Genomic DNA, 25,427 nt, shown 5'->3' with positions numbered 1-25,427 from the left:
AGCAGGCATCCTTGTCTTTTCTTTTACCTTAAAGGAAAAGCTTTCAGCTTCTCACTGTTAAGTATGATGTTGGCCGTGGGTTTGTCATATGGTCTTTATTATGTTGAGGTACTTGCCATCTATACCCAGTTTTTTGAGATTTTTTATCATGAATGGATGTTGAATTTTGTCAAATGCATTTTCAGCATCTATGGAGATGATCATATGGTTTTGTCCTTCTTTTTATTGATGTGGTATATGATGTTGATGGATTTTTGAATAGTGTACCACCCTGGCATCCCTGGAATAAATCTTACTTGATCATGACAGATGATCTTTTTGATGTATTTTTCAATTCGATTTGCTAATATTTTGTTGATTATTTTTGCATCTATGTTCATCAGGCATATTGGTCTGTAATTTTCTTTTTTTGTATGTCTGCCTGGTTTTAGTACTAGAGTGATACTGGCCTCATAGAATGAGTTTGGAAGTATTCCCTCTTCTTCTACTCTTTGGAAAACTTTAGGGAGGATGGGTATTAGGTCTTCACTAAATGTTTGATAAAATTCAGCAGTGAAGCCATCTGGTCCAGTGACTTTGTTCTTGGGTAGTTTTTTGACTGCCAATTCAATTTCATTACTGGTAATTGGTCTTTTCAGATTTCTGTTTCTTCCTAGGTCAGTCTTGCAAGGTTGTATTTTTCTATAAAGTTGTCCATTTATTCTACATTTCCACTTTGTTAGCATATAATTTTTCATAGTATTCTCTAATAATTCTTTGTATTTCTGTGGTGTCTGTAGTGATTTTCCCTTTCCCATGTCTGATTCTGTTTATGTGTGTAGACTCTCTCTTTTTCTTGATAAATCTGGCTAGGGGCTTATCTGTTTTGTTTATTTTCTCAAAGAACCAGCTCCTGCTTTCATTGACTCTGTTTTATTCTTCTTAATTTTATTTATTTCTGCTCTAATTTTTATTATGTCCCCTTTTCCTTACTTTGGGCCTCAATTGTATTTCTTTTTCAAGTTTCATTATTTGTGAGTTCATACCATTCACATGGGATTGTTCTTCTTTGCTGAGGTAGGCCTGTATTACAACATACTTCCCTCTTAGCATGGCCTTCACTGTGTCCCACAGATTTTGCAGTATTGAATTATTGTTTTTATTTGTCTCCATATATTGCTTGATCTCTTTTATATTCCATCATTGATCCATTGATTACTTAGGAGCATATTGTTAAGCCTACATGTGTTTGTGGGCTTTTTTTTTTCTTTGAATAATTTATTTCTAGATTCATACCTTTGTGTTCTGAAAAGCTGGGTGGTACCATTTCAATCTTTTGGAATTTACTGAGGCTCCTTTTGTGGCCTAGTATCTGTTCTTAAAAATGTTCCATGTGCACTTGAGAAGAATGTGTATCCTGCTGCTTTCGGGTGGAGTGTTCTGTAGATTTCTGTTAGGTCCATCTGTTATAATGTGTTGCTCAGTTCCTCTGTCTCCTTACTTATTTTCTGTCTGATTGATCTGTCCTTTGGAGTGAGTGGTGTGTTGAAGTCTCCTAAAATGAATGCATTGCTTTCTATTTCCCTCTTTACTTCTGTTAGTATTTGTTTCACATATGTATATGATCCTGTGTTGGGTACATAGATATTTATAATGGTTACATCCTCTTGTTGGATCAACCCTTTTATTGTTATAAAATGTCCTTCTTTGTCCCTTGTTACTTTCTTTGTTTTGAAGTCTATTTTGTTTGACACAAGTACTCCAACTCGTGCTTTTTTCTCCCTATTAGTTGCATGAAATACCTTTTTCCATCTCTTCACTTTAAGTCTGTGTATGTCTTTGGGTTTGAAGTGAGTCTCTTATAGGTAGCATATAGATGGGTCTTGCTTTTTTATCCACTCAATGACTCTATGTATTTTAATTTTTTCATTCAGACCATTTAAATTTAGGGTGATTATTGATAAGTATGTGCTTATTTCCATTTCAGGCTTTAGATTCATGGTTACCAAAGGCTCAAGGGTAATTTCCTTACTATCTTACAGTCTAATTTAACTCACTTAGTTTGCTATAGCAAATATAATCTAAAGAATTTTTTTCTCCTTTTCTTCCTCCTCCATTCTTTACATATTACATATCATATTCTGTAGTCTTTGTCTATCCCTTACTGACTTTGTGGGCAGTTGATTTGGTTTTCCATGTTCTTAGTAATTAATTGTTCTTCTTCCTTTACTGTGGTTTTATGTCCTCTGGTGACAGCTATTTAGCCTTAGGAACACTTCTACTATATCAGTCCCTCCAAAATACGCTGTAGAGATGGTTTGTGGGAGGTAAATTGTCTCAGCTTTTGCTTATCTGGAAATTGTTTAATCCCTCCTTCAAATATAAGTGGTAATCTTGCCTAGTAGAGTATTCTTGGTTTGAGTGCCTTCTGCTTCATGGCATTAAATAGATCATGCCACTCCCTTCTGGCCTGTAAGGTTTCTGCTGAGAAGTCTGATGATAGCCTAATGGTTTTCCTTTGTATGTGATCTTTTTTCTTTCTCTGGGTACTTTTCATAATCTTTCCTTATCATTGATCTTTGCCATTTTAATTATTGTATGTCTTGGTGTTGTCTTCCATGGGTCCCTTGTGTTGGGAGATCTGTTCACCTTCATGGCCTGAGAGACTACCTCCTTCCCCAGATTGTGGAAGTTTTCAGCTATTACCTCCTCAATGACACTTTCTATCCCTTTTTCCTCTCTCTTCTTCTTCTGGTACCCCTATAATGTGAATATTGTTCCATTTGGATTGGTCATACAGTTCTTTAAATATTCTTTCATTTCTACTTATCCTTTTTCCTCTGTGTGCCTCCGCTTCTTTATATTCCTGTTCTCCAATTTCTATTTCATTTACTGTCTCCTCTACTTCACCTAATCTGCTTTTAAATCCCTCTATTGTATGTTTCATTTCAGACATTTTATTTTTTCATGATTGAATCTCATTCCTGAATTATTCCCTGCGTTCTTGACTATTTTTCTGTACCTCAGTGGGGCAAGTTTATGATTTTTATTTTGAACTCTCTTTCAGGAAGATTGATGAGTTCAGTTTTACTTGTCCCTCTTTCTGGTGTTTGTGGGACTTTGGTTTGAGCCAGGTTCTTTTGATGTTTCATATTTTTAGGTGGTACCCTCTAGTGCCCAGAAGCTCTACTCTCTAGAGCTGCTCAGCCCCTGGAACAATGACAGGGCTGGGAGGCAAGGGCACTGGTGCCTGTTGGGAGGAAAGAGCTGTTGCCTGCTTCCCAGTTGCAGTGCCTGTCTTCACTGCCAAGGCCAGTGGGCTAAGTGTGCAGATAGAAGCCTCCATGCTTTGCACCTTTAGCTTCCATAGGTGGGGCTTCCCTCTGGCTGGCCTGGTGCAATGGTGAGGGCAGCCAGTTTTTAAGGTGGTGCTGGCTTGGAGAAAGGTGCAGCAGGCTGCATTTTATGGGGACCCTTGAAGGTGTGTAGTCAACCAGGGTGATAGAGCACCTGAAGCCCCTGAAAGTTCCCAACCTGCTGGGCAGAGTGCGTATGGACAATTTTGTCCACCTGTTCTTTTTCCTGAGCAGCAAGGTCTGTGCAATCCTTGCCCCTTTAGCAGCCCCTTTGCTGTTAGGAAGTCTCTCAGGCTTCCCACCTTTCTTTTGTCTCAGAGTGGCCAGATGTGGATTGCTGTTTCCACAAGTGGCTGGAAACTCAGTCTCTCCAAGTATTCTGCCTGTCTTAGCTTTCCAGCCCCATTAATCTCCAGAGCTCCATGTAATGCAGGTTTGTGCTCCCAGAGAAGATCTCCACATCTGGGTGTTCAACAGTCTTAGGCCTCCACCCCCTTCCTGCTCCATTTCTCTTCCTCCCACTGGTGAGCTGGGGTTGGGGAAGGACTTGGGTCCCTCCAGATCATGGCTTTAGTACATTTTCCTTTTTCTTGAGGTGTGCTGTTTTCCCCAGGTTTATGCAGTCTGGCACAGCCTTCTTTCCTTTCGTTTTTTCGGGATTATTTGTATTAACTATATTTTCATATTATAATGTGGTTTTGGGAGAGGTTTCGGTGTCACCTCTCATGCCACCATCTTTAATCTCCAATACCAATTCTTAATGTTGAGTTCACACTTAATCTCACTAAACTGCCCTTTTTCATAAAATGAAAATAGTAATGACATCTACTTCATAGACTTGCTTAGGGTATTAAATGGAATAATGTATGCAAATAACTTAGCATAGGTACTGGCACAAGCATTCTGCAATATTAAGTATTGATATTAATATTTATATCCCCTCATATTTCTATCTCTGAAGGCCTTTAATATTTCAAAACTTAAACTATACATCCTGAGTACCTATTTTGGACTGTAATTCTACTACCCTATCTCATCCTCATTTCTCTAATGGGTTCCCATCAAACCCTGGACATATCTCCATCATAGCACATACTACATAATATGGAAATTTTTTTCTTTTTCTGTTTTCCTATATCCCCCCAAGAAGACTGTAAGTCTCCTGAGGGACGGGTGCCTTATTCTGCCTTTAAACCCTCATACCAGTGTATAGTCCACTGCAGATGTTCAGTAAATATGAGCTTCCCTTGTAGAGACATGGAATGTCAGTGCCCAGCCTTAGCAGGAATGAATATGTGAAGTCATGGATGAGGAGGTTTCTCGGGGGCTATAATTTCTTGGCTCAGTAGAGTTATTTATTCAGTCAGCTTTCAAGTCATATCCTGACAGCTGACAACTGACCAGCATAAGAGCTGTAACCCAGGCATGCCTCAAGAACCTTGGATCAAAACAACTGCAGTCCAGCCAACCTTGACTCAAGAAAAGGGAGCTGACATTTATTCTAAACCATTCAGTTGATTCAAAACCCAGTGTCATTCAATGAATCTTACATAGTTTGATTTATTATAAAAAATATCAACATTGAGAAACCAAAATTTTTGGAATTAGTATCATCAATATTTGATGGAAAAGTTATAGCCACCTTGAATGTGGTAATTGTTCTAAATTTTCAAGAGCAATAAACATGGGAATGGGGCCCACTTCCCAACTTAATCATGTAAGGTTTCAAAGCAGTCCTTTATTAGTTTGACCACATTGTTGTTTCTAAGAAGACCACTATTTTTTGGTGGTAAGAATATGCTTTTTAACCATGAGAGAGCATCTACAGTTGTAGAGGAGACGGTTTTCCCTAACTTTTATTTCTTATTCAAATTGCCTGAACTTACTCATCGATCAGAGAATACACTAGAGGGGCAGAATTAACAATGTATTCAACCTCCAAACTTCTTAGCAGGATTTTTCATCTAAGATTTCAGGATCTTCACTGTTTTATGAAAAACAAGTCTCATTTGATAAATCCTTGCTTTTGATTCCAAATTATTTCTGTAGCTCTTCCTCTTGATTGCTCTGGGTTATCTGGCAATTAGTGGTTTAATTATTTGTAGACACAGGAATTGAAAGAAGTCCAGAATTTCTGCCTGCCAATTTGTAGTTCAAGTTTCAGTATCTAGTTCTTGCTTTCCTTATTTCTCTCTCTTAAAACCTTTCAAATATTACAACCATTTTGTCTGTCTTTATTTCAGAGAACATGAGTTATAATATTTAACTATTATAAAAATACTTCTAAATCCTTTAAATTTCTGTAAAGGTAGTAATATTTCACCAAGTCCACAGTATCTCTTGGTTTATGCAGGAAGAATAATGAGACACAGAGTGAGAAATTTCAAATGGCTCTACTCTATTTTTACTGGACAAATGACATTGAATATGAGTTCCCATATACTGCTTCATTATGAAAGATAAACCACTGAGAAAAAGAAGACCTCTTATAAAGTAATTTATAAGCTCTCACTACTTAATATTTTTATATTTTATATTTGTTTGATATCTTTTTATGTAATGATTGGTTATATTACTTTTACTTAAATTTAGTAAGATAATTTTATTACAAAATGAATGAGAATTGATTCCATTTGTAGTAAGTATGCATATGAGTTAAGCCCACTGTTTAAGTTAAAATACTACGGGAAGGGTAAGAATACAGAAACACACATGCACCTTGACTCTTCCACACAAACATATGCACCAAGGTTTCACAACTAGGATCACAGAATAATACAACCATATTGACACATATAATATATGCAACATATGACTGTATTTTTGTTTATTCTCTTTCCTCTCCTACAAAAAAACTATATGACATTCTCTCCTCTTCCTTGAATTTATATATTCCCCCCAAATTTTATACAAAATAAAGTTAAATGTGACATTAAACCTTTCTAAAGCCCATATTATTATGCTATGATCTCTATTAATCACTTATATTATTAATTCTGTGCTAGCATATTGGAAATGAATTAGGCAAAAATATTTCTCCTCTCTTATATGGCTTCCTTTTAGTTTCCACCAATAAAAGTGAGACTCCAGAGAGAGAAGGAAAATGATGTAGTTCTTTTTTCTGCCACCCCTGTGTGCATCACCTCAAAAAGGAATTTAAGACATTAGCAGTCCTTGATTTCTTTCAGTACTCTTCATTAAGACCAGTCTTATCAGCCTTAGTACTAATTAGGCTAAGAAGCCCTCTCTCCTTAGAAATCTCAACTTAGATCCGCAGGACCCTTTTAAGATATCCTGAGTTTGAGCAATAGTTGAACAACATTTACTCTAGAAAAGTCTCACCCCCAGTTCTGAGATGTCTGTCCTCCAAGCTCTTATGATACTGGCAGCAAACATGGTCCCGCCTGTTCACTGGTCTTAATTCCAACTCTGCTAACTCCTCGTCTGAATTTCTAGGTTTAGATAATTCTACCTTCCTCCATTTGTTCCCCCAGCCTCATGAGAGATACTTTCTGCAGTTATTATTTCTATGTTATCATAATTTATTTCTGCTTTTTCTAAACTTCATTTAATGATATTATAAGGTAATTATTCACTGTTGAATTATTGGATGTGATTTCCATTTTTCCTATTGGTCCCTTATATATCCTGCCCTAATACCGGTAGTGGCCCTAGAGAACAGATACTCAAAGTTTGGAATTCTGGATTTGGTGTGGTTATTGAACACAGAATGAGTTCCTTATAAAAGTGAAGCTGCAAACTAGCAATTCATAGTAAGCAGTTTTGCTACAAATTAATTTATCATTTATACATCCCAGAAATTCAATGTGGATTTAAATTTCCAAAATTAATCATGCTACTTAGGATAGAGAAAGTACCATGCTTATTCTTACAACAAAAAATTAACTCGACACAATGAAATTTTGTAAGTTTTCTTGAATTCATCAGATATCTGAGGTTTCGGGCAAATTCTCAGCCTAAAATTGAAGAAGGGTCAAATACCTATAGGGAGAGATGAGATGTGAACAGTAATCCACTGTCTAATTCAGGTCTATTACCTGGAATAGACACAAGTGGATACCAATCATACAGCTCAGCAAAGAATATTGGTGAAATCAGTGGATCATGCACTAATCATTATATTGTTGATAGAGTGTGAAGCCCCTGAAAGTCACAGAAATTGACGAATTCTACACTTTTTTAGGGAATTTTTTTTTCTCCATGAACTTCATTGGTTGTTCACAGAGAAGACTGGAAAACAATTGAAGAAAAGTATTCTTTATGATAGAGAGCAGAGAGAGGGTACCAGGAGCTCAAGTAGAGGAAAAAAATCCTCTTCAAGGGAAAAAAAGCCTTAATCTGTGTGGAGAAGGACAAAAAAAAAAAAAAACCTGGTGAAACCCCATTGTAACCAAGGGAAGAGAACAGAAATAAGAGTCCCTATCCTAGAGGAGAGGCAGGAATGAATGGCGAGTTCAGAACTACAGACAAGGTAGGAGTAAGACCACAGTAGCTCCACTCTCAAGACTAAAGACACGGTACCAATGTTAGGCAGCATTGGAAAAAAAAAAAAAACTTTGCAAATCAGCCACCTCTTTAAATAAAGGGAATAATGACAGGGAACTGAAGAATGTGATGTATTGTAAGTAACCACTCAACAAAAAAATCTCAATATCAGTGAAATTTCTAATGACATTCAATCAAAACTCATCAATAAAGACCAAGCACAAAGAACAAAGAAATGTGCCCATTTCCAGGCCTAAAAGCTGTTTATCTCAGTCTTTACTGTCCCGCACAAAATAATCTTGTTTTCAATATGTCTTAACATATAAAGGGTATGAAAAGCATGGGGAAAACGAGCATGACCAAAAAAAAAAAAACACCAATCATCAGAATCATATTCTTATATGTGACACAGAAGGTAGGATTGGATTATCTGATAGGATTTCTAATAACTATGCTCAATATGATACAGATTCTAGTGGAAATGTTGGATGACACCTAGGTTCAGATAGGTGGTTTCAGCAGAGAGATGAGTACTATTAGAAACAATTAAATGGAAGTACTAGAAATGAAAACCATAACAGGAATAACAGGGCCTTCCACTGCTCCTCAGTTGAGCTCACACAGCAAAGGAAAGAATCAGTGAAGTTGAAGATTTGTCAATAGAAATTATCAAACTGAAATAATAAATCAGAGAAAGAGAAACAGAAAGCAGAATAAAACATCAAGGCATATACAGAACAATACCAAATGATCTAAAATATATGCAACTGGAATCACAGAAGAAAAGGGGAAAAATGGGACAGAAGGACATTTGAAGAAATAATAGTTGAAAATTTACCAAAACTAACACCAGACATCAAACAACAGACTTGAGAACCACAGAAAATACCAAGCAGAACAAATACCAAGAGCACTACATTCCAGGCATATCCTGTTCAAACTGCTAGAAACAAAAGTCAGACAGAAGGCACACAAAGGAAAAAAAGACACGTAGCCAACAGTGAAACTAATAAAAGAATTACAGAAGATTTCTTGTATGAAACAATGCAAGGGAGAAGGAAATGAAATATCTTTAAAGTGATGAATTGAAAAACAACACAAAAACAATAGCACAACAGAGCAGAATTCTATGCCTACAGGAAAGGGAAATAACTTTCTCATACAACTACTGAGAGAATTCATTTGTATTGGACTTTATGCAACTTGGGTGGTGATATAAAAATACTTGAAAATCAGATAAATATGTTCAGTGCATTAAACTCAAGGGCAACCTCTAAAAACAATTTTTTTAGGAAGTATATTCTTTTAAAATACCATTTACATTACTAAGAAAAAGATGGATTTGTTATAACCCTGCAATATATTTGTGATCTGGATGCTGAAAACAACAAAACTCCAGTAAAACATCTTAAGACTTAAATAAATAGAGGGCCAGACAATGTTTAGACTCAAATCTTTGTGGTTATAGGACTGAGATCTTTGTTTCCTTACTGTCAGCCAGGAGTCCCTCCTATCTCAGTAATACCACCTCAGTTGCTCACCAACTTACCGCCTCTTATCTTCCAACAACATTTGGTGTGTCACAACCTTTTCATACTTCAACTGTACCTGATTTCACCTCTGCTACATCTTTTCTGCCTCCAGCCAGAAAAAGTTTCTTTTAGGGTTAATATGATTAGATTAGACCCTCCCAGGTAATCCAGAAAATTCTCCCTACTTTAAGGCCTCAACTCTAGTCACACCATCAATGGTCCTTTCACCGTGTAATACAATATTTTTACCAGTTCTAGGGTTTGGATTATATACATATTTGAGTGGCTGTTATTCTGCTTACCACAAGAGTAATCAAGAAAAAAGACTGAATTAAAAATGCTAGAAATACCCCCCCCCACACACACATTTCTTTTATATACATGATGTTTTCAAAAGACTTTTCAACAATCAGATCACAATAGAGGAAGAATAAGCAACTTTGAAAATAGGCCCACAAAAAAAATACCTAAAGGAAAAAAAAGAAAAAACAATCAAGAAACTACTGAACAGAACATGGAACAATATCTTACATTTAATACATACATAATTGGAGTCCAAATGGAGAAGAGGGAAAGAGGTTTGTTCAAGAAATATTTGAAGTGATAATGGCCAAGACTTTTCCAAAATTAATTACAACAAGCCAGAGATCCGTGCAGCTCAGAAATCCCTACTGAGAATTTGAAGCACCCATATACACAACAAAACCGAAAACAGATCAAACTAAACACAACAGACGTAACAGGCATATAATAGTCAAATTTTTCAAACCTAAAGGAATAATAACCTTGAATGGAGCCAGAGGAAAAAGAAACATAAAATACAGAAGAATATAATACATGGATTACTACAGATCCCTCTTCAGAACTTGGGCAAACTAGAAAATAGAAGCAACATCTTTAAAGTTTTAAAGTATTGAAAAGTGGGGAAAAGCAAAGAACAAAACGCTACCTGGTCAGAGTTCCAGAGTCATAAAAAAAAAATGTCAAAAATAAATCAAGTAAAGAATTTTTCAAACAATCAAATAGACCTAAGAGAATTAATTGCCAGAATGACTTAATGATAAGAAATATGGCAAGAGTTTATTGAACCATATGATCATTTCAATGTTTGCAGAAGTAAATTTGAAAAGTTCGACATTTATACATTATAAAAGCTCTCAGAAACTAAGATCAGAAGAGAATTTCCTCAATATTTTAAACAGAAAACCGATACCTAACATCATACACTGAATGGTGAAATACTGAAAGCTTTCTTCTTAAGATTGAGAACAAATCATATATGATCCCTCTCTCTTCTATTCAACATCACACAGGAGGTCCCAATAATTGAAATAAATAAATGTAAAATATCACTGAAAAAGAGAAAATGAAATAAAATTAATAAACCATTTCCATGAACAGTTTAAAACCTGTAAAATAACTGCTAGAACAAGTAAATGCTTTTAGCAAGACCACAGGATGTTACTAATATTTAAAAATCATAGTATTTCATAGTATACTTTAAAACAATGAAACAAATTAAATATACAAGGTTGAGTCAAAATGACACTTAACATTTATATAATTGTACGTAAATCTAAAAGGTGGGGGTTGGAAGCTTTAAAAAAGTATTATACTCTAGTTAGTGAATCTTTAGAGTGACAGGTAATGATATATGGCATTTATTTAAATGCATCAACAATAAGATGGATTAAGTTACAGACTTATGGATGGATGACTAGTAAAGTATATATAGTAAAATGTTTGTAGCAGAATGTAGGTGAATGTATTGAGGTTCACTATAAGTTTGAATGTAATGATCTCCTTACTAAGAACAAGCTCTGGGGGACATAGGGAGTAAAGTCTTCACTGTAGTGGTTGTAGTAATACCTATAAAAACTATGGAAGCAGTTTGGCTATTTGTGACTGCACTGGAGAGCTACAAAAAGAAAAATCACAAGCTCTGATTTTTAAACCCTTAACTTAAATCATTATTGAGGAATTAGAGTACATCTTTGAAGTTCTTGAAAGATTCTCTAATTCCTTATATCAGCTAGAATGATTACACTGAAAATATAGTTTGGGTTGCAGAATTATAGCATAAATTGAATTCACAGATTTGCTGTGTCTGTTACGTGATGATTAAGGCATTGATAGAGATGGTGTAGGTTTCTGAAAATTGGTGGGAATGGCTGGATGAATTTGGTTGAGGCTAAGAATCCTGAAACTCTGAGTTTCTCTGAGTCTGTGAGTTTGTTCAGACACATCCTGACTGCCAGTATCAAAAGGCTCTAGTCTGCCCTTTCTCCATCTAAAAACCCTGTCATAAATTTGCCCTTTGAAATAGCTGGTGAAATTTTAACTTCCTGACAGAACTTTAATACACAATTCTGATAGATCTGTTTTTTATTGTTCGTAAAACAGTTTCAAGATGTGTGAAAAAGTGATGATGATAATTATCCATTTTCCTTCATAACATCTGAGTGTTATTTATTTCTTCCAGATCATTTACAGGATTACACTTTACTAAATAATCTAGTATCTAGTATGTTTTAAAAAATTCAAAATTTCCATATTTATTAAATATAAAGAATATTTTAATACTGATAACATATAATCTATATTTTATGCCCTCTTTTTTGTTTTTCTTATGGTGATAGCATTACCTGCTAACTACTCTTAAACCTCCTTTTGTGTTTCTTACTATTGGTGATTATAAATATGTGTAACAGGTGTCAGCAAACATTTTATGAAGACCCTGAGAATAAACAGATTTCCAGACTTGAAGGCTATGTGGTCTCTGATATGATTATTCAAACTCTGTCATTAAAGCACAAAAGCAAATATAAACAATATGTAAACAAAGGGGCATGATTGTGTTTGGATAAAGCTTTATTTACAAAAACAGGCAGCTTGCCCTGAGAAGCAGTTTGCCTACCCCTGATATAGGCACTATGCCTAATAATCCTTTTTCACTTCTATGCCTAATCAAATTCCAAATTTAAATCAGTTCAACAAACAGCTGAGCAGTGATATTTACTTGACATAGTAAAAGGTACAAATCTTATCTCTGAAACAAGTCTTCTAGATGTCTACTACTATACACTGTTAAATTTATTAAACAAGGAAGCTATTCCACTGAATTTATTTTAATGCTCTAACAGCCTATGTAAGCAAACCAAAACCGAAGCCTGTAATGCCTCAAGGGTAAAAATGTAAACCTGGACAACCAATCACAAAGAGCCATCCAGGCTTTTGCATAATGCAACCACTTATGCCACAGCCAATCAAACAATTTCCTAGATTTGCTTCTGTCTCTTCTCTGTGAAAGCCTGTCCCCTAGCTATTGGTGCTGGAGCACTGTTAACCATTTCTGGTTTGGCAGTGCCCAATTCAAACTGATTTTTACTCAACTAAATTCTTAAACATTTCAATGTCCTAGTTCTATCTTTTAATAATATTCTTACTTCCTCATTTTAAAGAGTTTCCTACTGCTAATTACTTTCTACACCATCTAGCATGTATTTATTGACAAGATTTGAAGGTATTCTCTCTAGATATTTTATAAATGTTTTGTTACAAAGACAATGTGACAGAACCCAGTTCATGGTTAAAGAATGTGAAAAAGAAAACCACAGGCTCCAAAAGGAATCACTTATGTTAAGGTTCCACGTCAGTAAACCAAGACTTAATACCTAACCTAACAGCAGTTTCAGCATCCCCAGAAATGTAACCTTTAATCAGCCAAACAGGAAGTTCCTAGTCAACATTAGAGATACTTCTCTGATAGACCTCTTCTTTTCTCCTTAGGAGGGTGACCTTACTTAAAACAATGTACTGTTTGCTAACAACTTCCTCCCCCCACCCTCTCTGTTTTTAAAAACCTTTCGTTTCCTCCAGCTCAATGGAGCTACATTCGATTTGCTAAACAGTATGCTGCCCAATTCATGAATCATTTAATAAAGCCAATTAGATATTCAAACTTTAGTTAAATTTTGTTTCTTAACAAGAATTCTGTCATACCTGTCTCAGCAACCATCTGACATCTGCTGTTGTTATAGTCTTACTGCTGAAGAACACAAAACACCTGAGTAAGAGTAGGGAAAATGGAAGTTCCAGGGCCAGGATCCTCAACTGATCCTAATCTACTTGCTCACTGTGCAGGTGCAACGATGTAATACCTGGGCTACTTTGCAGACACACACTTGCACACATGTTGGCAATAAGCTATTATTGCCTGTGTTGCTATATAAAGAGTTCTGCCCAGTGCTCAACACAGATTCTGGAGAGGAGGCAGAACGTGGAGCAGAGTCAGAGACAGAGACAAGCTTGCTGCATGCAGACTTGCCAGAGGTGGGCATGATTCTAGCACTCAACCTGCTATCACAAGAATAAAGCTTCGTATAAACTCTTTTACCCCATACGTTCTGTTGTCATTTTTGTCTCACTGAATCCAGAGTGAACTTGCCCAGAGTTGGGAACCCGCTTTGGACCAGAGCTACATTTTGGCATAGTCAGCAAGATTCACTGAAGACTGAAAAATGAAACAAGCTGCCCTTGTGGAAGGGGTACTTCAGTGGGCTGCCCCTACAGATGTGGCAAATCTGCAGGTTGCCTCTATGAATAAAGATATACCTGAGTGTTCCTCACGGGGCATGAAGTGGTGGTTCTCCTAGAGGAGTGGGCCCCTTCCCAGGACTGGGTGGAGGAGATGATGCCTCAGGAATGGTGGAGGCCCTCCACAAGATTGGGAAATCCTTAAAGAAATGGGATGCCCACACAGTGGTGGGAGCCATGGGTTGACTATTTCTCACAGTATCAAGGCCATGAAGGAGAAGGACATACTCCTGTGAGAATGACAAGAAGAGGAGGCATGAGAACGCAGCTCTGAGCGCGGTGGGTGAGGTAAAAGGTTTGTTTAAGTTGAGGTGGGGTTCTTGCAAAGCTCTGTGAAGGCAATGGATGTAGTGGTGACTGAGATGGAAGCACTCTTGGGGCAGTGAGACATCTGCTGTCAGCTCCGGAACTGGCAGGGGATATGCCAGGGGAAAACAAGGAGGCAGAGGTGGTGCCAGAGGCATCAACCCCACCTCTGTTGAAATCCTGCCTGGTAGCAGTTAAGAAAATAAAGATGCAGCAATTGCAGGTCCCTCCAGGAGAGGTCCAACCTCCTCCCAGGTCATGGAGCACACTACATTCTGCCCTTATACACAGGCAGAGCTGGTGAATTGGGCTCCCAGCTTCAGCAGAAGGCCTTGGAGCCAAAATCGGCCTGGCTCCTGCTGCTTTGGGATGTGGGGGCAGATGGGATTATTCTGGCCAGGTTACAAATGGGAAATCTGGCTTCCCGGACAACTCATCCTGCATGAGGCAACAATTACAAAATGCCTATCAGACCTCAGGGAACCAATCCCTTCACGAATGGCTTATGAGTGCACTTGCCACTGGATGGCCCAATCAGGGTGATTTACCATCTTCCCCTATTAAATGGCAGATGTATGCAGAGCTCCAAAAGGCATTACAGGAGTTGGCATGAAAAATGTCATTTATACCCCAGTAATTCATGGCCAAGAAGAGGAGCTGTTTAGGGACAGGATGAGGGATATGGTGCTGCAAACATCTCCTCCATCCCTCTTTGGCCCCTAGTGGCTATTCTTGCCCCTCACACAGGGCAGTGCATAAATGCAGTTATCTGTACTGGGGTAGATTTTGGGTAGGTTGATACAATGCAGGCATGGAAGGGAGTGTAGTCCACTACCTAGAGGAATAGACAAAAGGGCTCTGTGAAGGTCATGAGGACCCAGATGTGGGTTGATTGAATAAAGGCAGGAACAGACAAAGAGATATTGAATGGGAAGTTAAAGAGAATCTTACTGGAGCTGTGGCAATATCTGAAGCTGGAGCAGAGGTTTCAGTTGCTGAGGACCAAGAAGCAGAGGCCAGAAACAGAGCCACAAGTCTGGTCTCTGTGTCTGCAAGACTTCCTACTGGAGAGTGAGATGGCCTTACCAGAACCTGCACAGGAAGATGACTGGGTGATAAGTTTTCACTGAGGGGAGGGTCAAGGCTCACATGTTGGGGAACCAGATGGGGACTGGAAACCACACACTGAAATAGCAGACCCTTGGTTCCCAGTGATTGTACAATGTGTCGTGGCTCTGGTAGATGCAGAAGCTGAACACTCACTGATTTATGGCAATCCTGATCAGTTTCCCAAGGTCCTCACTGTTATAAATGGATACAGAGGTAAGGCTATCAGAATGAAAAAAGCCCAAATTCCACTGGGAATAGGGTATATACTCTCAAAGGAGTATACTGTGTATATTTCTCCCATTACCAATGATATTTTGAGGATATATATCCTGCAGGGCCTATGGTTACAGAACACTGCAAGTGAGTTCAGACTGAGGATACATGTGAAGACAGTTCTGAGGGGACATGCTAAGCATCTGCCCATAGTTTTGCCTATGCCTCAGCAGGTGACTAATACCAAGCAATACAAATTGCCTGGAGAGCAAAAAGAAATTGGAGAAACCTTCCATGAATTGGAGAAGGTGGGTATTATAAAGCCCACCCATAGCCCTTTTAATTCCCTGGTGTGGCCAGTAACAAAGCCAGGAGGCCATCTGGCATATGACTGGGTTATGGAAACTGAATAAAGTCATATCCCCTCTGCATTCTGTCATCCCCTGAATTGCAGGCCTTATGGACACCCTCAGTCATGAACTAGGGACATATCATAATCTTATAGATCTTGCTAATGCCTTCTTTTCTATTGACATAGCACTGGAAAGTAGGAACAGTTTACCTTCATGTGGGAAGAATGACAATGGACTTTCACTGTCCTTCCACAGGGCTACCTCCACAGCCCCACCATCTGTCATGGACTTGTAGCCCAGGACTTGTCAGTATGGGAGAAACTGCCAACTGTGCACTGTACCATTATATTGATGGTATCATGCTCATGTCTGATTCTCCTACAAACCTAGAATGTGCAGCACCTAGACTGCTGCAACATCTACAGGAGAAAGGATGGGCTGTGGACAGCACCAAGGTTCAGGGACCTGGTTTCTCACTCAAATTCTTGGGGATTGGTTAGTCAGGCAAGACCAAAGTTATCCCAGAAGCAGTCATAGATAAAGTCTGGGCCTACCCCTCCAACTTTGTGGCACAATTACAAGAGTTTTGGGGCCTTTTAGGCTACTGGAGAGTGCTTATCCCACATTTGGAACAAATTCTGAAGCCCTTATATCATTTGCTATGAAAGGGTGTCATGTGGGATAGGGATGAGACATGTATATCTGCTTTTATTGCTGCAAAATTGGCAGTTAAGGCTGTGCAAGCCTTGAGTGTAATAGACTCATCAAGGTCCTGTGAGCTGGATGTCCATATGACTTAAGATGGTTATGGCTGGGTTCTCTAGCAATGGCTTGAATAAACTTGTCAACTTATTGGATTCTGATTCTAACTCTGGAAAAGAACAAAGGTACAATACACCTTAATAGAGAAACAATTGGCTGTCATGTACCACATCTTGCTGGCTATGGAGCCGATTGGCAGAACATCCCCAATAAAGGCAATAGCCACCTATCCCATCATGGGTTGGGTGCAAAAATGGACCCAAAAGCTGTGGATGCCTCGACTGGCCAAGTGGGACAAGTACCTACAGCAGAGTACTACCTTCTCTACTAGCTCCTTGAGTGGAGAACTCCAAAGCTTACTTGGGCCAGTGACATACATCAGTGAAAGGCAGGAAGAACCTGCTTTGGAACAGCCTCTGGCCCAGAGCTACAGGAAGCATAAATGTGTCATACAATTGCCCTTTAATTTTTTCCAGAAAAGTCATTATCTCTAGTGTAAATGGTATTATTTACAAACAGTATATAATTATTATGCTATTAAATGAATATATACTATATATATAATAATTGGCTCTTGCCCCAGCTGCTTATGATTCTAGTAATGCAATGCATTCCTCCCTGGGCTCTGGTGATGGCACCTGCCAGCATCTCCATTTGATTAGAAAAAAAAAAAAGCTGGAAGCAACAAAACTGGATGTTGAATTTTTATTAATGAAGAAAGAGCCCTTAAACTTGATTGACCTTTGCTTATCCAGAATCATTTTAATTTAGCAAAATTTGGTCTGGTTTGGATTGAAAAAAATTGACAGAATTTATTTCTATTCTCCTATCCCAAAGGGAAAAAATTAACTAAAGACATGAATCGAGCCATCTGATCATCACAAAGTGCCCATGCTGCCTTTATGAATTTGAGAAAGCAACAGAAATTGAAGTTTATAATACCACAGACACTGCCCCTCTGAAACTGGTTACCCTGATGGTGTTTGTGTTACTGGGTTCATTATACATATTCACCACATTCCTCCTCATTCAGCAACTTTTGAGAAAATTCTGTGTGCTTCTAAGTGCTGAAATGCATTGAATTTGGGCAGGAAGCCATAGCATTAATCAGATAAAACTCATTTCATTTGGAAAATACTTTTTTTCTAGACTCTTCTGTTGCACTCGCCTTCCCTTTTATCCCTGCCCCTTGAATAAACTTCAGATACTACAGAAAATACTTAGTGCTTGGGTGGTTTGGGAGACTAGTTAAAGGACTATTCAGCCTTTGCTCAAAACTTGCACAGTTGTTACCTGTAGACACCTCCTTTCTTCTGAGGTCCCGATTCCAGGAGTAACTCTACTCTTAGGCACAACGCAGTGTGCATTCAGCAAGCATGTACAGTAGTTTTTCTACTTCATCACTACATAAGCTCAAAAAAGTATCACTTTCCTCTTTTATAAAGGACAACCAGTTCCATGAGATGAGGCAAGCATTAGAAAAGATAATGAATGAAATACAAATATCAAAGTCCATTGCACACTGTGTGTGCACAATAGAAGGTAAACATTTTTAAGGCTCTTTTAGAGAATCCTAACTCTGAAATAGGAGCTTTGGAGAACTTAGTCCACTGGTTCCTATGATAGGAGTCTATAACACAGTAACAGCATTGTTTGCCCCCAACACAAGTTCAGGCTCCCCCTGCACCTAGTGAATCAGATTGTCTAATGCTGCATCTTTACACATGTTCCTAGACAATCCTGATGATCAGTTTTGTGCACCAGTACTGCATTCACCCCATCTTTTAATGCTCAAATCCCTCTCTAGCAGCCTCATTATTCCTCAGATGTTTTTAGTAACAAGGAACTCACTTATCTCTTGGATAGGCTTCATAGGTTTGAGAAGTACTCTTTGAAAAAAACAAAAGCTATCTTCAGATGCTAATTTTAATCCTTGTAAGTATAAAGAACAAATTTAACCATTTTTTCCCATTGGAAAACTCTGCAATTTTTTTTCCTTTTTTTTTAAATTTTGATATTACTAATGTACAATTACTTAAACAACATTATGGTTACTAGATTCCCCCCATTATCAAGTCCCCCCCACATACCCCATTACAGTCACTGTCCAGTGTAGTAAGATGCTATAGAATCATTACTTGTCTTCTCTGTATATACTGCCTTTCCCGTGTGTCCCCCCCCCACATTATGTGTGCTAACCATAATGCCCCATTTTCCCCCTTATCACTCCCTTACCATCCCCCTCCAAGTCCCTTTCACCTTGGTAACTGTTAGTTTATTCTCGGGTTCTGTGAGTCTGCTGCTTTTTTGTTCCTTCAAAAACCCTACAATTTTTTGAAAAGGTGTATCTTCCTCAGTCTTCTATAAATGTGTATAGATTAACTATCTTGCTCAGTCTTCTCTCCCTTATCGCTATGTATTCTGACCCAGGTCCCAGAATCCTAGCTTCTTGTTTCCTAAATTTTGCCAAGTGTACTCCCACTGCTAGAATTTCAATTGCTTTATCCTTATAGTTCTCTGAAAATTGTCTGCCCTTTGAAACTTTTTTAAAAGTCTTATTCCAATTACTTCTTCTTCTAACAAACAGGGAATGTTCTTTGTAAATTTTTCAAAGAAAATTAAAACATTTTTATTTATGTGTTTTCTATATTTGCAATCAAAATGTAAATTGCTCAAAATCAAGAGTATGATTTTTCATATAGAATCTGAAAATTCAGAATGAGAGTTGAAGGCTTTAAGAAAATATATGGTGCAAATTTCTACACTCAGATCCATTTTAGATACAAGATACCAGTGATCTGGGTAAACTAAGTGATTTGCTGCAGTGTTCTGGTAAAAAGGCTACTTCTACTAATAATACTACATTTGTATAATGCATAGAACTCAGGTTAGCTAGCAGGTTACAGATATGATTTTCTATTTGTCACAGCTTTTTTTAGCTAATTTTTAAAAGTCAAATATTTCACATATTATTCTGGAAGAAATATTGAGAGACCTTGCAATTTTATCTCAGTATTTCCACATAGAAACAGAGGACTAGAGAGAAATGTTCCATAGTCATTTGAACAGGATAATTATATGCTCCACATTACCTGTCTGGACATTGTCCATTTAATCTTATCTTGAATTCATTTGTCATTCTTTTTTAATCGAGCTATAAGTGAATCTTATGCAATACACAAAACTGGCATATGCATATATATATAATTTATATTATAAATGTGTATAGATTAAGTTATCTGAGATTCCTAACATGGGTTCCAGTATTTCAGTGGTTTGGAGTAGTTTCCAGAATCAGCCTGCCTGTTTGAAAACTCCATTTAACCACTTACACAAAATGTAGCTCTGGACAGAGGGTGTCCTCAGCTCTGGGCAAGTTCACTATGAATTTGCTGAGACCAAGTAATGGCAACAGAGCACTGTGGATAAAAAGGGGCTCATACCAAGCTTTATTCTCAAAGCAGTAGGTCGAGCCCTAGACTCCTGTCCACCCATCTCAGCCTCTGCCCTGGCTCCAGCCTCTGCTCCCCAGCCGTTGCCACTATTTGTGGCTCCATTTCACTGTCTCCTGCTGTTTCTCTAGACTCCCTTCTCTCTTCCTAGCAGGGGACTCTGCTGTTTCCCTCTTTTCTAGGCTCCACTCTCTGGCTTCTTAGCACAAGGTTCTGCTGCTTCCCTCTGCTCCTAACACTGGGCGGAACTCTTCTTAAAGTGGCATTGGCCATAAATAGCTTACTGCCAATGAGTATGCAAGTAGATATGTGGCAGCAGGCTAAGTATTACTTCATTACACATATACAAGGGGTGAAATTAAGATCAGGTGAGAATCCTGGCCATGGAATTTCCATGTTTTCTACAGAGAAATTTCCAGAATCAGCCTGCTGCTTCAAATCTCCATTTTATCACTTATAAACTCTGCATAATCATTTAATCCTAAGATGGTCTCTTTGGCTGCAAGATGGACAATGCAACATCATTGTGAAGCTCAAATGAGAAAACGAAGGAAAACTTTGAGAAAAGTTTTAATGAAGTTAGCTATCATTATTTCAGACAGATTAGGCACTAGAACCCATGCTTTCTGCAACCAAAATGGCACTGTTCCTATCATGCCATTCAGCTCTACCTCTGTGTCTCTCATGGCTCCCTAGTCCAGTTTCTGGAACTTCATAAGAGAAGACCTCTCTCAAGCTGTTAATGGGCACTGGATGAGCCACCAATAGCACAACATCCTGCCCGACCCCAAAGCTGCTTATTTGGTAAATATGCAGGTGACCCCCCAATTATACAAAAATATTTTGATTGTGAATAGGATTGAATTCTTTTATGACCATTTAGCAACAACTGCAATTGAATAAAAAATGAAAGAATCAAACGACATGATTTATCAGGTAAATGATAGCCTCTGTTCCAGCTGATGACACTTGCACACCTGACTGGCCACCCAAGTATATGGCTTTCCTCTGTGGAATCACCAGCGTGGAAAATTCACTTGTGAAAGGAACCTGGGTTACTCAGCATCTGTGGGGTAAATGGAAGTTTTCACCCACAATTTCCAAATTTTCCTGCCTGGTCTTAACCTATTTGCATAACAATAAGTGTTTATAGTGGTAGAGCCTCTGGTGGAGGCAGGGCAAGGGCTCAAGAAAAAATGGCCATTCTCTCCTCCTCTCCATTCCTGGTACATAACTGGTCTGGTACCTGCCAGTCACCAGGGACCTACCCATGGAGTCCCCCCTCACCCCCTGGAAGGGGCAGGCAGGACAGCGAGGGCTGCAGCCAGAGGGATGGACACAGCAGGTTTGCTGTTTGGGGACCAGAGAGGAAGTGCTTGCCCTTCCCCTTGTCCTTTTTCAGTATCCTTGGATTCATAGGGAACTTGTCCCAGATGAGGAACCTCCTTACCCCCAGAGCTACAGCATCTCCAGGCACAAAGGCAGCTAGGTGTCTTCAAACTTCACATTCTTAGAAGCAATCTCTTTTACTTTCAGTCTTAGTATTTTTTTTTTTTTAATGCTTAGAATTTTGAGGGCTGTGTGCCATGTGATCAGAGCTGTTCTCATTTTCTTAAGAAAGTATTTACTAATGCTTCATGTGTACTCTGAAAGGAATCAGCTAAAAGTTCCTCATAAACATTTTTTCAAAATTCAGTCTTGCCTCTCTAGCTTCAAAATAATTTGGGTTAAATAAAAGCAAAATCCCTGTGTTGTGCCCAAAGTCGCGAATCCCAAGGAGACCACCACGGAGCCAACACGGATGCAAAAGCAAAAGAGCCCTTATTCGAGCAAGCCCGAGCTCAGCCTCACACCCGTGCCAACACGGTGGCCAGGTGCCAGAGAAAGAGCGCGTTTTCCCCAGAACAAAGGTTTTATGGGTTTCCAGGGTGGTTTGGGGGGGTGATGGCCGTGGCTCTGGCTGATTGGCTGTGCCTGGGGGTAGTTGTGGGGGTGATGAGTCGTGGCTTTGGTCAATTGGCAGGGTCTAGGGGTGGTGGGTGTACTTCTTGCTGACTGGAGGGGAGAGAGACTAAGCTCCGATTGGGTGAAATAGGATCCGGGTCCCAATTGGCTAAAATAGAATCTGGGAGCTTGCCCTTTCACCTGAATCTATCAAAGATTTTCTAAATTGGAACCTCAGGAGTGAATCTCACGAATGTGTCTTTATATGTACTTTTCCATATCCCCTATATACTATGGAAATACATGGAATTTGAGAACTAAGAAATCAATAGTTAGAAAAATGTGGTAACATATGAGGAAAGAATTGGGGTTACTACAGCAGCAAGTGTTACTATAAACTTAAATATAAGAGGGATGCAAAGTCATGAACCCAGCTGTTTAGGAGTGTAGAGGCTGCTCTGGCTCCAAAAATGTAAAAGACAAAACAAAACAAAGAAATACATAAGAAAAAAGAACTCCCATGAATAAACATTAAAATGAATTATGCTGATGATAAGTGATACAGGGTTTCAGTTACGGGCCAATGAATGTAGATGGTGCAGGAACCAAGGGCAGGGCAACCCATGGTGTGTGGTTGTGACATGCAGGTGAGCTGAAAACCATCGAAGCCCCAAAGAATCAGAAAGAAACTTTGATCTCCCACCCCCAACTGCATAAAAAGAATTTAGATGCTCCAGGAAGAGAGCTATCACCTTAGAAAGCCACATTATGATGTAAACTAGGGGTGGTAGACAGGGAGGGATGTGGCTAAGAGTATTAAAATTCCTTTGTGCTCCCTCACTGTTTCTCGGAGGCCCATCAGTATTTTGTTTACCAAACATTTACTCTTTTCATATTCTTGTGAATTGCTTCCTTTTTCCTTTGAAGTCTCAGACCCCTACCCTCTCCTCCTTGGTTCAAGATGAGACATATATACCTCATTCTGCTTGGCTGTTTTGTAACCCTTATCTATGGCTTCTTCATATGTATGTTACTAAACTTTGATTTTTCTCTCCTGTTAATCTGTCTCATGTCAATTTGATTCTTAGACCAGCTGAAAGAACCTCAAGGGGTAAGAAAATTTCTTCCTCCCCAACAATGGTGATAATTTGGGAAGGAGGTATAAGATATGAGACAGGTCTTAGAATGTGGACAGTATTTAGACTGATGTCTGAAGGATAAAGATTTTTGTGGCAGGGAAAGGAATGATATGAATAAATGTGACATTGCAAAATAAATACAGTGAAGTCGGGCAAAGACATGGGACAAGCAACATGATTAGTTTTCCTAAAAATCCCAAGATATAAATAGTATAGTAGGAACAGAAAGGACTCCATCTTAAGGCTAAGATTCCATTTTAAAAACTGGAGAGTTGGGTAAGACCTCTAACATATTTTATGGTAATCAGACAAAAACCGATCCTATCTTAAGGCGGGACAAGTAGTCCTACATGATACATCCCCACTGCTTGAAGGTAACAACAATCTTGGAGAAGAACAGTATCAAAAAATTCCTTGTGTTAAGTTTATCTTACAGAATATCTAGAGGACAGACTATGGATAGTGACATAATGTTTCTCACTAGAGATAGACATCATGAGAACAAGTTAAGCCTATGCCTAACAAACCCCCTGACCCCTTCCCTTTGCCCCATTCTCGAAAGCCTTAAAAGACAGAATCCTAAGCCCTTAAGTGTGTCTCCTCTCTGAGGTTACCCACAGTCCCCTTTGAGTATGCACTTTTTGCCTTAAATAAAAACTTCTCTCCGCTTAACTTAGTGAGTTTTGTCTCTGTGCTCTTCCAGTGGTACGAGTCTTTGTTACTTTGCTATTTCATTCTATTTTCTAGACTTAAGTACAAGTTTCACTCTCTCTGCCTTACTTCAAACAAAGAGGGAAGGGCTGCTGAGATCTCTGATTTGGGCTTGCAAGTTCCCATCTCCCGGCTGACCCGGACAGGACTGCAGCTGTACAGTCATGCTTTTTAGTAGCCTGCCCCCAAATCTCCTTTCTTTGCCTTTGGGAAGTTCTCAAAACCATCTCACTCCACCCAGTGCTCTGTGGCTCTCCCCAGTCCTGGGATGGTAAGGGGCTTAGTCTCCAGGCCATGCAGATTCAAGCAGATACTGGAGGCCAGGTGACCCTGGCTTTAGGAGTTGGCAAGGGATTGCCCTATGCAGAAATTCAAAAAACTTCCCTTTCTCCCTCTGTTCTTCTTTGCTCTCTGCTGCCTGCAAAGCAGCTGTCATTAGCTGCTGCTCTTGCTTTAATGAATTCTTCTTTACCTACACTTGTCCAACCTGTTTGAGAATTCTTTCCTGTTCAGAGTCAAGAACCCTGCCCCATCCAGATTGAAGTCTCACCTAGTGCACAGGGAGAGACTTCCCCAGATGTGCTGCCTGGCAACAAATAGGGTTTAGTTTAATGGAGAGTTAAAGGATGTATTGAAGGGAAGGGCATACAAATTTATGTAGTGTGTCCGAAAGTAGTAAGGGCAAGGTCTGTAGTACAAAAGTTTTAAAGTGCATTGTTGTGTTAGAGAAAAGATCATCTTGAGCCGGGATATAGATATATGTCTTTCTCTACATATCTTTCTATAATAGTGACATTTGAACAGGCATTTGACCAAAAGAATCCTTGTTCCCCCCCAAGACTCTGGTCTGGGAATACGTGGACCAGCTTTACTTTGGATGAATGGATTGTAAACATATTCAAGGCAGAATGAAGCATCTGTGACAGCAAATGTAACCTTATTCAAAGAACAAAGCAAAGCGAAAAAGAAGAAAATAAGTTGAAAGCAGAGATTTACCTGTCCGTTTGCCTCTTTAACTATGTCTCCAAGGAGTGCTCCTTCGCTCTGGAAACCCAAGCAGTACCTCTCTAGTAATCCATGTGTGCAGCAGGATCAACCTACAAAGCATAGCTTTATAAAATATTGTTGCTGAAATGGGAACTGGCAGCCTCATTCATTTTAAATAAGACTAAAACATAGAATCACATTCTTTCACAAGGCTTCACATTGCATTTACTATTTCTTATGCTAAATCCCAGATCACTTGAAAAACCCACAGATTAAACTCATGCTCTTTTATGTATAAATATGCTTGTAACATTAGACAAATAAAGTTCTTGCTTTTCTTTCTTCTTTTTTTCACCCTTTATCCAGGTGAGTGTCATTCATCCACTGCTCTGGGACTGTGCTAGATGGCCACTCAGCATCTAAGGCACTATGTAGACAAATGTCAGCTACTAAGAAATTTGGTTGTAATCCTACTTAATTT

At 38.7% G+C, this 25,427-nt stretch overlaps 1 long non-coding RNA gene across 1 annotated transcript in view; it reads right to left on the bottom strand.

Annotated features, from left to right (window-relative positions):
* Positions 1 to 25,050, bottom strand: part of LOC140850565 (uncharacterized) — a 135,590-nt gene extending 110,540 nt beyond the window's left edge. The window contains exon 1 of the long non-coding RNA XR_012133504.1: positions 24,956 to 25,050. This is a non-coding gene — a long non-coding RNA (uncharacterized lncRNA). The remainder of the gene's footprint in view (positions 1 to 24,955) is intronic.
* Positions 25,051 to 25,427: the final 377 nt, after the last annotated feature.

Source organism: Manis javanica, chromosome 7 (genome assembly GCF_040802235.1).
Source record: "Manis javanica isolate MJ-LG chromosome 7, MJ_LKY, whole genome shotgun sequence".
Classification (NCBI taxonomy): Eukaryota; Metazoa; Chordata; class Mammalia; order Pholidota; family Manidae; genus Manis; species Manis javanica.
This window is presented reverse-complemented; position numbering and strand designations above follow the sequence as displayed.